Below are 12778 nucleotides of genomic sequence, written 5' to 3'. Positions count from 1 at the left end.
TGTATACATACAATGTATACATACGATGTATACATACAATGTATACACACACACATACATACAATGGTTTACTAGTTGGTAATTAAAAAGAATGAAATTCTGCTATTTGCAAAGATAGAATGTATTATGCTAAGTAAAATCAGGCAGAGAAAGACAAATATCGTATGATTTCACTCATATGTGGCATTTAAGAAACACAAAAGATGAACATAGGGGAAGGGAAGAAAAAATTAGATAAAAACAGAGATGGAAGCAAGCCATAAGAGACTCTTAAATACAGGGAACAGACTGGGGATTACTAGAGGGAAGGTAGGTGGGGGTTGTACTAAATGGGTAATGGACATTAAGGTGGGCACTTGTTGAGATGAGCACTAGTATAATATTTAAATGATGAATCACTGGGTTCTACTGCTGAAACCAATACTACCTGTATGTTAACTAACTTGAATTTAAAAAAATAGAATAGACCTTGTTTTCAAGTGCACATGGAACATCCTCCACTACAGATCACTTAAAGTTGCAAAACAAACAACAACAACAAAAAACCCTCAATAAATTTAGTAAGATTGACATATCAAGCATTTTCCCACATACAGTAATATGAAACTAGAAGTTAATTATAAGAAAAAGCTGGAAAAAAACACCAACACATGGAGGCTAAACAACATATTACTAAACAACCAATGGGCAAACCAAGAAACCAAAGAGGAAATAAAAAATACATGGAGAAAAATTCTGGAAAATGACAACACATTGGTCTAAAATCTTTGGGATGGGGGTGCCTGGGTGGCTCATTTGGTTAAGGGTCTGACTTTGGCTCAGGTCATGATCTCACAGTCCGTGAAAGTTCAAGTCCCACGTCGGCCTCTGTGTTGACAGCTCAGAGCCTGGAGCCTGTTTCAGATTCTGTGTTTCCCTCTCTCTTTGACCCTCCCCTGTTCATGCTCTGTTTCTCTCTGTCTCAAAAATAAATAAACGTTAAAAATTTTTTTTTAAATCTTTGGGATGAAACTAAAGTGCGTGTATATTTTTTATTTTTTGAATGTAATTTATAGTCAAGTTAGCTAACATACAGTATATACAGTGTACTCCGGCTCAGGAGTAAATTTCTGTGATTCATTATTTACATACATCAGCCAGTGTTCATCCCAACAAATGCCCTCCTCAATGGCCACCACCCATTGTCTCAACCCCCCCAAAACCCTATACCCATCAACACCCAGTTTGTTCTCTGTATTTAAGAGTCTCTAATGGTTTCCTCCCTTTCTGTTTATAACAATTTTTTTCCTTGCCTTTCCCCATGATGTTCTGTTAAGTTTCTCAAACACACAGTGATGAAAAATAATGAAATCTTGTCATTTGTAACAATGTGGATGGAACTGTAGGGTATTATGCTAAGTGAAATAAGTCAGAGAAAGACAGATATTGTATGTTCTCACTCATATGTGGTATTTGAAAAACTTAACTGAATTGCTTCTAGGAGGTCAGTTCATAGCAATACAGCACAGCCTCAAATAAGAAAAATCTCAACTGAACAACCTAATCTTACACATAAAGGAGGTAGAAAAAGGAGATAGAAAACCCAAACCAGTAGACGAATGGAAATAATAAAGATCAGCGCAGAAGTAAATGACATAGACACTATAAAAGAATAGACCAGATCATGAAGCCAGGAGCATGCTCTTAGAAAAGAACAAAATTGGTAAAGCTTTAGCCAGATTAAAAAAAAAAAAAAAGCCTCAAAAACACAAAATCAGAAATGAAAGAGAAGAAATAACAACTGACACCATAGAGGTACAAAGGATTATAAAACAATATTATGAAAACATATATACCAAAAAAATTGAACAACCTAGAATAAATGCATAAATTCCTAGAAAGATATAAATTATCAAAACTGAATCAGGAAGAAATAGAAAACTTGAATAGACCAATTACTAGCAATGAAATTGAATCAATAATCAAAAAACTCCCAACAAACAGAAGTCCAGGATTGAATAGCTTCACAGAAGAATTCTGCCAAACATTAAAAGAAGAGTTAATAACAATTCTTTTCAAATTATTGCAAAAAAAGAAGAGGAGGGAAAGCTTCCAAATTCATTATAAGAGGCCTACATTACCCTTATATCAAAACCTGATAAAGACACTACAAAAAAAAAAAGAGAATTATAGGTCATCTCTGAAGAACATGGATGCAAAAATCATCAACAAAATATTAGCAAACCAAATCCTACAATATATTTAAAAATTCATTCACCAATATCAAGTGGGATTTATTCCTGGGATACAAAGATGATTCACTATTTACAAATCAATCAATATGATACATCACATTAACAGGACAAAGGATAAAAACCTATTATCACTTCAATAGATGCAGAAAAAGCATTTGACAAAATACAACATCCAGTCGTGACAAAAACCCTCAACAAAGTAGGGTTAGAGGAAACATACCTCAACCTAATAAAGGCCATATATGAAAAACCCACAGCTGGCATCATACTCAATAGTGAAAAGTGAAAGATTTTCTTCTAATATCAGGAACAAGACAAGGATGTCCACTCTCACCACTTTTATTCAACACAGTACTGGGAGTCCTAGCTGTAGCAATCATACAAGAGAAAGGAATAAAAGGCATCCAAATTGGTAAGGAAGAAGTGAAACACTATTTTCAAATGACATGATAGTATATATAGAAGACTCTAAAGACTCGATCAAAGAAACAATGAGAAATTGTAAATGAATTCAGTCAGGTTTCAGGATACAAAATTAATATACAAAAATCTGCTACGTGTCTATACACTAATAATAAAGTGGAAGAAATAGAAATTAAGAAATCCCAATTTACAGTTACACCAAAAATAATAAAATACCTAGGAATAAACTTAAAAGACCTATATTCTGAAAACTATAGAACATTTATGAAAGAAATTGAAGACAGCACAAATAAATGGAGATATATTCTATGCTCATATATTGAAAGAACAAAGAGTGTTAAAATTTCTATTGTACCTAGAGCTAACTACAGATTTAATGCAACTCCTACCAAAATACCAATAGCATTTTTCACAGAACTAGCACAAATAATCCTAAAATTTGTATGAAACCACAAAAGACCTTGGATAGCCAAAACAATCTTGAAAAAGAAAAAACAAAGCTAGAGGTATTAGAATCCCAGAGTTCAGAATATACCACAAAGCTGTAGTAATTAAAACAGTATGATATTGGCATAAACACAGTCACATAGATCAATATAGCACGATTGAAAGCCCAGAAAGAAAACTCTGATTATATGGCCAATTAATTTACGAATTACACAATAGGGAAGAGACAGTCTCTTCAACAAATGGTGCTACATGCAAGAGAATGAAATGTCTGAAACGCTTTTTTACACCATACCAAAAACAACAAGAACAACAAGAACAACAAAAACAACCTCCAAATAGATAAAGCCCTAAATGTGACTCCCAAAGCCATAAAAACCTTAGAAGAGTACACAGGCAGTTATGTCTCTGATAAGCTTTAGCAACATTCCTAGATATGTCCCCTGAGGTAAAGGAAACAAAAGCAAAAATAAACTATTGGAACTAGACCAAAAAAATATTCTGCACAGAGAAGGAAACCATCAGCAAAACTAGAACACAACCTACTAAATGGGAGGAGATATTTTCAAATGATATCTGATAAAGGGTTAGTATCCAAAATATATAAAGAATTTATCAACTTAACACCAGCAACAGATACTTCTCCAAAAGACACAGATGTCCCACAGACACATGAAAAGATGCTCAATATCACTGATCATCAGGGAAATCCAAATCAGAAGTACAGTGAGGTATCACCTCATATCTCACACCAGTGACAATGGCTAGAATCAAAGGGAGAAGACATAACAGTTATTGGTGAGGATGTGGAGAAAAGGGAACCCGTGTACATTTGTAGGAATTTAACTTAGTACAACTACTGTAGAAAACAATATGAAGGTTCCTCAAAAAATTAAAAATAGATATATGATCCGTAATTCCAGTACTGCATATTTACCCCCCCAAATAAAAATACTACTTTGAAAAGATATATGTACCCCCTTGGTGTTTGCAGCATTATATACAATGGGAAAGACATGAAAGCAACCCAAGTGACCAATGATAAATGAATGGATACGGAAGATGTGGTACATATATTCAGTGGAATAGTAGACATAAAAAAAAAAAATAATGAGATCTTGCCATTTTTGACAACAAGGATGTTCCTAGAGAGTGTTATGCTGAGTACACTAAGTCAGAAAAAGACAAATAGCATATGTTTTTATTTGTATGTCAAATCTAAATATATCAAAACAAACAGAAAGACAGACTCAAATACAGAGAACAAAATGGTGGTTGCCAGAGAAGATGTGGGGGAGGGAGGTGCATGAAATAAAGAGTATTAAGAAGTACAAACCTCCAGTTATAAAATAGGTCATAGAAATAAAAAGTGTAGCTTGGGGAATATAGTCAATAGTATTTTAATAATGTTTTATTGTGGCAGATGGTGACTCCGCTTATTGTTTTGAACACTGAGTAATGCACAGAATTGTTGAATCATTAAGATGTATACCTGAAACTAATATAACATTGTATGTTAATTATACATGAATTAATGAATGAAAGAATGACTAAAATTTGTGCTTTGAGTTTTCTGAAGTCTTTCTTATACTGCACTAGAAAGGTATTCTCCTATACTACCATATTTTTTACCACTTAGACTCATCTCTTTCATCCTTTTGAGTTCACATTGTATATGGTGTTAGGCAAGAGTCCACTCCTTTTTCCCCATCTTCATATGATGAGACTCCATATGATTTTCTTAACACAGCATACTAAACGATTTCTCCTTTCCCTAGTAACGTGTGCACAATTTCTCATGTAAAAAATTCTATATATATTTTTTAACGTTTTATTTATTTTTGAGACAGATAGAGACAGAGCATGAATGGGGGAGGGGCAGAGAGAGAGGGAGACACAGAATCGGAAGCAGGCTCCAGGCTCTGAGCCATCAGCCCAGAGCCCGACGCGGGGCTCGAACTCACAGACTGCAAGATCGTGACCTGAGCTGAAGTCGGCCGCTTAACTGACTGAGCCACCCAGGCGCCCCTATATTTTTTAATTTGAGATTTATTCTTATTTGAACCAATATCTCAGGTAGATTCTGTTACTTTTTACATGTATATAGTCATATCATCCATCAATTAAAGTTTTTTCTTTTCCTTTCTAATATGTATTCTCTTGCTTCTTCAAATATTATGTTAGAGAGCAGTGTTAATAGGACAATTATCTGTATTTCTTAAATAAATCCACCCAGACTTCATCTGTTAAGCTTCATTAGGTATAGGTTTTCTAACATAGCCTTAACCAAATTAAAAAAAAAAAAAAGATGTGTTCCATCCTAATGATTTGAGTTTATTTTTAATCATAAAGAGTCATCAAATTTCATCACATCGCTCTACTTATATTGAATAAATGTATGATATTTTTAGTTAAATAATACAATAAAATATATTCATAGGTTTTCAATGCTGAACCACCCTTGTATTCCTGAGATCAAATTTATTGATCTGGTTATATTTTAAATACGCCATTTGATATTTTATTTTGAAATTGTTCATCAGTGTTTATTAAACATAATGAATTTATCACTTTCTTTGCATGCACTCTCCTAATCCATTTTAAAATCAAGATTATACTAGTTTCACTAACACAGCATACTTTTGTGATTTTAGAATTTATTTCAGCTTAACATATTTTACTTTCTTAGAAAAATTGAAATACACATTGAGGAAAACAATGTTCTCATAATGTATTATGCTTTGGATTTTCATGTTTCTCATCAATACAGAAAATATGTCATTATACCATTTATTTTGAGCAATTCTTTTTCATAACAATTTATATATTGCTTATGAAACTGATATTTAAGAAGAAATTTCATATTCATAACTTTCTTCTACACATTTTGCAACAAACTTTAAAAGAAAATTAATTTTTAAATGGGTATTTACTTAGATCTAGTGCTAAGACAATAATTACATGAGGTACTGAAAAGGCACTGTAAGTGCACAATGGACATCATTCCCTATACTAAAGCTACCAGTTGTATAAGAAAGCCCATTGCTTAAAGAAAAAAAAAAAACAAAAAGCAAAAAAACAAAAAACAAAAAACCGTAGGAGAAGTCAGGGATGCTTTCAAGCCAGTTCCTTAATGATTACTGTTTAAGTAGCATCTCAAATAAAAAGTTAAAGAATTAGAATTTTTCTATTTGTAAATTTCAAAGTCATATTTTATTTTTAAGGACACTTTTATTACTGAATTATTTAGAATTAGCTAGGGCAAAAATAAAAGCAAAAGAACAAAACTAAAGAAAAGTAACTAAAGCAACTTCTTTCGCTAAAATAACTAAAGAAGCACATAACTACAGCTCAAGGGTAGACTTTTTGAAATCTTATAGCTTTAAGTTCATTTAAGTTGCCAAATTGAAGTATTCTTGGAAGGTATTTTCTTTCCCAAGAGGTTTTCAGAAGATCTCTTGGTCAACATTTTTAAATAAATAGCAGGATACTTATCACAGGTTACATACAAACAGATGTTTCTGCATAGAAGTTCCATTAAGTAAGCAAGTATTTGTTGATTTTTGCTACTCTATGTGATGCATGGTATTATGTACTGTAAATTCAATAATAAATAAGACAGACTTTGTTCTCATTAAACTCAGTGTGTACTATGGGAATCAGACAAGTAAAAAAACATTTAAACACGTGACAAAAAGAGTACTTTTGACCACATTGTACAAGCTTATATTATTTCTAGTAGAATTGGAAAAATAGAGGAAAGGAGGGCATGCTTTTGTTCTTTAAGACCAAAGACTGGATGGGATGCCTGGGTGGCTCATTCGGTTAAGTATTCAACTTGTGATTACATGTCAAGTCATGATCTCATGGTTCATGAATTTGAGTTCCACATGAGACTGTGCTGTCAGCACAGATTCTCACTCTCTCTGCCCCTCCCCACCCTCTCAAAATATATAAACATATAAAGACCACAGACTGGAAGTTGCAATATCATTTTCACCACAAAATTTCATTACAGCATTATTGGTAAAAGTGAAACGTTAAAATTGATATGTATATTGTGGTACATTTATGTGACAGGTAGCTGTAAAAAAAAAAAAATCAATAAGCTGTTCCTAAATGTATCAGCATAGATAGTTCTCTAAAAAGTAATGAGCTTTAAAAATTGCAGAATCCCTAGCAAACAACACTTAGGCTGCCTGGTTCTGGAACTAACATATGTAACCACACCATGGTATGGCATATTTATACAATGTAATATATAAGAGATTGATGGAGATATACATGGTGCTACAAATAGATAACAGGCATGCATAATAAATATACACAACGAGGAACCAGAAAGCTAGTGCCAAATTCATAACAGAGATTTCCTCAGAAGCAAGAGGCAGAATAACTGGATTTGGGAGGGAAACAAAGAAGCCCAAAGCATATATACATGTTTTCTTCAATTTATGATGGGGTTATGTCCCAAAGAATCCACCATAAATTAAAATATTATCAATCAAAAATGCCTTTAATACACTTAACCAACCACACATTTCAGGATAGCCTAGCCTACCTTAAATGTGCTCAGAATACTTAAAAATCTTACAGTCAGGCAAAATCACCTAACACAAAGCTTATTTTATACTAAAGTATTGAATGTCTCATGAAATTTGCTGAATAGTGTACTGAGAGTGGAAAACAGAACGGCTGTAGGGGTACAGAATGGTTGAATCAGTTGTTTACCCTTGTGGTCATGTGGGGGAAGGAGCTGTGGCTCACAGCCACTGCCTAGCATCGATGAGAGAGGATCATAATATATATTGTTACTTCAAGAAGAGATCAAAATTCAAAACCTCAAGTATGGCTTCCACTGAATGCCCATCACTTTCACACCATCATAAAGTCAAGAAATTGTACACAAAACCATTGTGAGTCGGAGACAATCCGCATGTGATTTTCCATATAGAGGTAGGTAGGTGGTTGGGTGGGTACATGGTTGGGTAGGTAGGTATTCATTCCTAGATATGTTAGGCACAAGTATAAATTTAAGCTCACTTCAGGGAACAAATTATAGTTTTTTTAAAAAAAAATACAAACATTTCAAACAGACTTGACAATTTTTGGCCTACCCTTTCCTAGAAGGACATCTATATAAAAAGCCAACCTATAATCTGAAGACTGCCTTAGGAGCATGGAACAACAGCAAGGGGAATTGGATGATCGTAATTAACAATGATTATTACCAAGCTAGGAAATATCCATTTTATTAAAGTTGACATAAGGAGGCCTTCTTTTTGTGGGATGGTTAGAACAGACTCTTTAAAAAACTCCAAATCTCAAATTTAAACAGAAAAACATCAATTTGATTATATGAAAGCTGAGAATTTCTTATTAGCATACACTGTGACCAAGATAAATAAAGATGACAGATTGTGAGAAATCTCTGCTGTGTCAAAAGGACTCAGAAACGCCATAATATAGACCAGAAAAATACAAAAACTCTGTTTTTAAAAATAGGCACAAGATACAAACAGGTAATTTATAAAAATCGTTACTCAAATAGTTAAAAAACTTATGAGAAGTTTCTTAAACTCATTACTAATTATTAAAGAAATATAATTAGAACATTGGCCTAGTTTCTAGATTATCTCATGTGTCTTTATGCAAGAGATCAATCACCTATGTCCACACTACAACATTTGAGTTCTTAGTTATGCTAAATTGAAGAACAAACATAGAACTTGGTGATTCAGCCAAGGTGAATGCTGTTCTCTGAGGGTGCAGCCAGCCTTTAGAAAACACATTCTATTTTGTTGTTCTAACTACAGTTACTTTGATTTTTCTCTTAAATCTACTTTCCATTTTTATTCCAATCACTATTTTTACATGATTCTTTAAAACCCCTTTGGAGAGAGAAAGTATGCTTCCACATTTAAATAATCAGAATTATACTGTGTCTAACAACCCTGAAATTCTTGGTTTTTGGTTTCAGGCATTACTTCATCTAAAGAGAACTCAGATAAAAGACAAGTAGCATGAATATTAAAAAATAGGTCTTGATGAAGAAACTAAGACATGAAGAGACTCAGTAGTGCATCCAAGATTACAAAAATAATAAGCAGGAATGCCAGGATTTGAACTCAAGGGTTCTGACATCAGAGACAATGTTCTTGACCACATACTTAGAAGTGGAGTCACTGAAAGAGACTATAAATAGCTAAGTATCATAGTGCTGCTTTTATAAAATGTGTTTTTTATTAATTGATTACCTTATCAACCCTACTCTTTGTCAGGCACAGCATTGAACACTGGGGCTACACTGCAGCCTAATGGGAAAGACAGGCCAAACAGGTATTACATTATTCTGTGCTTAATAAATTCAGCATAATAAGTGCACTGGTGATAACATGTCCTGGTATTATAAGAGCAGAGAGCAGGAATACCTAATATAGGTAGGAGAGATCCTAAAAGCTTTCTGAAGAAATGGCCAGATGAGCTAGAGTTAGTCATGAAGGGGGTTTGGGGAGGTAAAACAACTCCAAACAGGAAAAAAAATGCAGACAAACTCACCATGGACTTTAGTGTGTTGAATCACAGAATGCAAAGTAGAAATGAGGTTAAAATAAGGAAAGATAGAGCTTAGATCTTGGAGGGCCTGTGGATAACGGCAGTGTTTAGACTTAATCCCATAAGTGAATGGGGAGTATAGAGTTATAGATAGGAGTCACATAAACACAGATGTATTTTAAATAGTTTGGGTGGCAGGATGGAATCTGATATGAAGGTATGTTAGTTACCTTCATAAGTAAGCCAAGTTATGCTGTGGTAACAAATAAATCTCCAAATCTCAATGAGTTAATGTGGTAAATGATTATTTATTAAATATCCAAAGTCTGAAGCTGGCTGGATAGCCCTCCTCCACCTGATAGCTATACCATTTAGAATGGGTGTATATCAAGGTTACTGCAGCACAGAAGAGAGGGCTGGAGAATACTGCAAGGTATTTTTAAGTGTTGGGACTGGATGGGGTGTTCATCAATTTCTCCCCTATCTCATCATTCAGGACCCTGTGGCATGACCCAATACAACTCCAAGAGGCTTTAGGCAAGCACTTGAGTGTCTACCACAGAATAGAGCACTCCTTTCACTCCTGTTTATAGTAGGCCAAATATACCTATAAATTATCATCATTTGGTTTGAGAAAAAATATTGTTTATTCACTTATTCAATTCACTCAAATGCTTTCCTGAGCACCTACTATGATCTATGCACTCACATAAGTATCAGGGGGTCCAACACTGTTCTTGTGGGTAAACCCTTATTTGACTCTCCACTTACACAATGGTATGCGAGCAGGACAGAGTAAGTGGGGTGGAAGGTGTAATATGAGCCAGATTCTATGCCTTATAGGCAATTTTAAGGACTTCAAATTAGACTGAAATGAAGGGACTTTATAACATTCTGTGCAACAGAAGGACATGGTCTGATTTACTTTTTAAAACAATCATTCTTACTGTTTTATTGAGAATAGAGGATGGTAGGATGCAACCACTGTTCTCTATTAGGAAATTATATAGTAATGCAAATGAGCAATGATGGTGGCTCAGATCAGGATGGAAGGATGGAGCTGGTAAAAAGTGGTCAGATTCAGGGCTCCTGTGTGGCTCAGTTAAGTGTCCAACTTCAGCTCATGTCATGATCTCATGGTTCATGGGTTCGAGCCCCCCATCTGGCTCTGTGCTGACAGTGCAGAGCCTGGAGCCTGCTTCGCATTTTGTGTCTGTCTGTCTGTCTGTCTCTCTCTGTCCCTCCCCTGATCAAGCTCTTTTTCTCTCTCTCTCAAAAAGTAAATAAACATTAAAAAAAAGTGGTCAGATTCTGGAAATACTGTGAAGATAAGGTATTTAGTTTTGAAGATAAAGTCATCAGATTAGGACAATTTAGATGTGTGGTATGAGAAAAAAAGGTCTTGAGCTCATGGGAGAAGACCATTCCAATCAACTAAGGGGAGATAAACCTTAATCATTAAAACTTTTCCAAGATGGCTTCAGAAGGGCTCTAGAGAATATTATTTTCCTAAATTACTCAGATCCAATAGGTGCTTCCTTTAGAATTTCAAATGATAACAATGCTTATGGAAAAGTCTTTTTCTTTGATGGAAAACATAGCTCCAAATTTTCTACTTCTCTACATTGTTAAGATTTCTTATAAATTTTACCTATATAGATCTCTTCACCAAAAAGAATAACTACACAGTTGGAAAACTATGTAAATGTCTTTGTTTTTAAAGCCAGGTAGCAAATATTAAGCCATGTTAGATTCATCTTGAGGTGACACTTCATTTACTATTTGTTAGGAGCATGTTTGCTTTATGGGAACCGCCCATATCTCTATATCTCTTAGGAAAATAAAACTGTTTATGCTATTTGTGAATTATTATTAGTAGTAATATAGTAAGTAGAAAGACACTAAATAAGACATTTGGTGATATGGTTCATCCACTGGGTATAAATTAGTAGAATAGCATGTCATATTTAAGTTCAATTTTGATGAAGGCAGGAAAGAGGGGAAAAACATTATAGTCAAATAGAACAGGATACATAAATGCATGGATATGAAAGAGGATGGACAGTTCATGAAAATAATAGAATTTAGGGATCATGAGAGGGGACAGTGTGTGTGAAGTTTCAAGGAATAAGAAATTGAAGCTGGGGAGGTTTGGTAAATTGATTATGAAGTTATGTATGGATAACATACCTGGTGTAACAAAAAGTTTCAATTTTACCTTTTACTTAAAATAAATACAATGAAGTTGAAAATGTAAAAGTATTGAAGGGCCTTATGGGAGGAAGATGGTAGAAAATAGACAAAAAGAAGCTATGAGAAAGCCACCCAATGGAAGAACATAGTGAGAGACAATTTAATCTTTAAAAATCCCAGAGAACTAAGTTTTTAAACTAGAACACTTCTAGCAGGAATAATAAAGTTATGAACAATTATGTGGTTATACATTATTTTCTTATACAATGACAAACTCCAGCTTTAATTTTTTTCTCCTACTAGGCTAAGGACACCAGAAAGTTTTAATACTATAAGAAGCTCAGCCTGAAACCTAAAATGAAAGAGTCCCACTTTTCTCATTCAATATAATTATCTAGAATTTGCCCCACTCAAGTAACCAAGAAGGTCCAGAGTGATTGCACAATTTCCAGTATCTAGTGGAGTGCCTACTTTCTTCAGGAAAGTGGACAGTAGATACATATTAAAAAGTCATCTCCAAACACCAGTTTTATAGAAGTGATAGCAATGCATAAATCATAGTATGCATGATGCCTAGTATGAGGAAAACTTCAACACAACAAAAAGATACATCACGTATAAAGAGGGAAGTAATGTATATTAAATCACATAATCAACAAAGGATTAGTATCCAGAATATATTTTAGAATTTTTTTTTTTACAAATTAATAACTAAAAGACAAGCCCACAGAAAAATCAACAGAGGACCAATAGATAATTCACAGATAATAAAACTGAAGTGTTCATTGAGCATATGTGAAAATATGCTCAAACTGTCTACTATTAGTGTTTATCTCTGAAGGAAGAGAAAGGGAGGGGAATTCACTTTGGAAAAAACACAAAGGGAAATGCCGCTTTCTGCAAGTGTAATATTCATTTAATGCCTT

At 34.0% G+C, this 12778-nt stretch overlaps 1 protein-coding gene across 6 annotated transcripts in view; it reads right to left on the bottom strand.

The window, feature by feature from the left end:
* Positions 1 to 12778, bottom strand: part of UNC13C (unc-13 homolog C) — a 613180-nt gene that overhangs the window by 250851 nt on the left and 349551 nt on the right. The gene's annotated exons all lie outside the window — the stretch shown is intronic.

Source organism: Herpailurus yagouaroundi, unplaced genomic scaffold, assembly GCF_014898765.1.
Source record: "Herpailurus yagouaroundi ecotype Mexico unplaced genomic scaffold, PumYag 184, whole genome shotgun sequence".
Lineage (NCBI taxonomy): Eukaryota > Metazoa > Chordata > Mammalia > Carnivora > Felidae > Herpailurus > Herpailurus yagouaroundi.
This window is presented reverse-complemented; position numbering and strand designations above follow the sequence as displayed.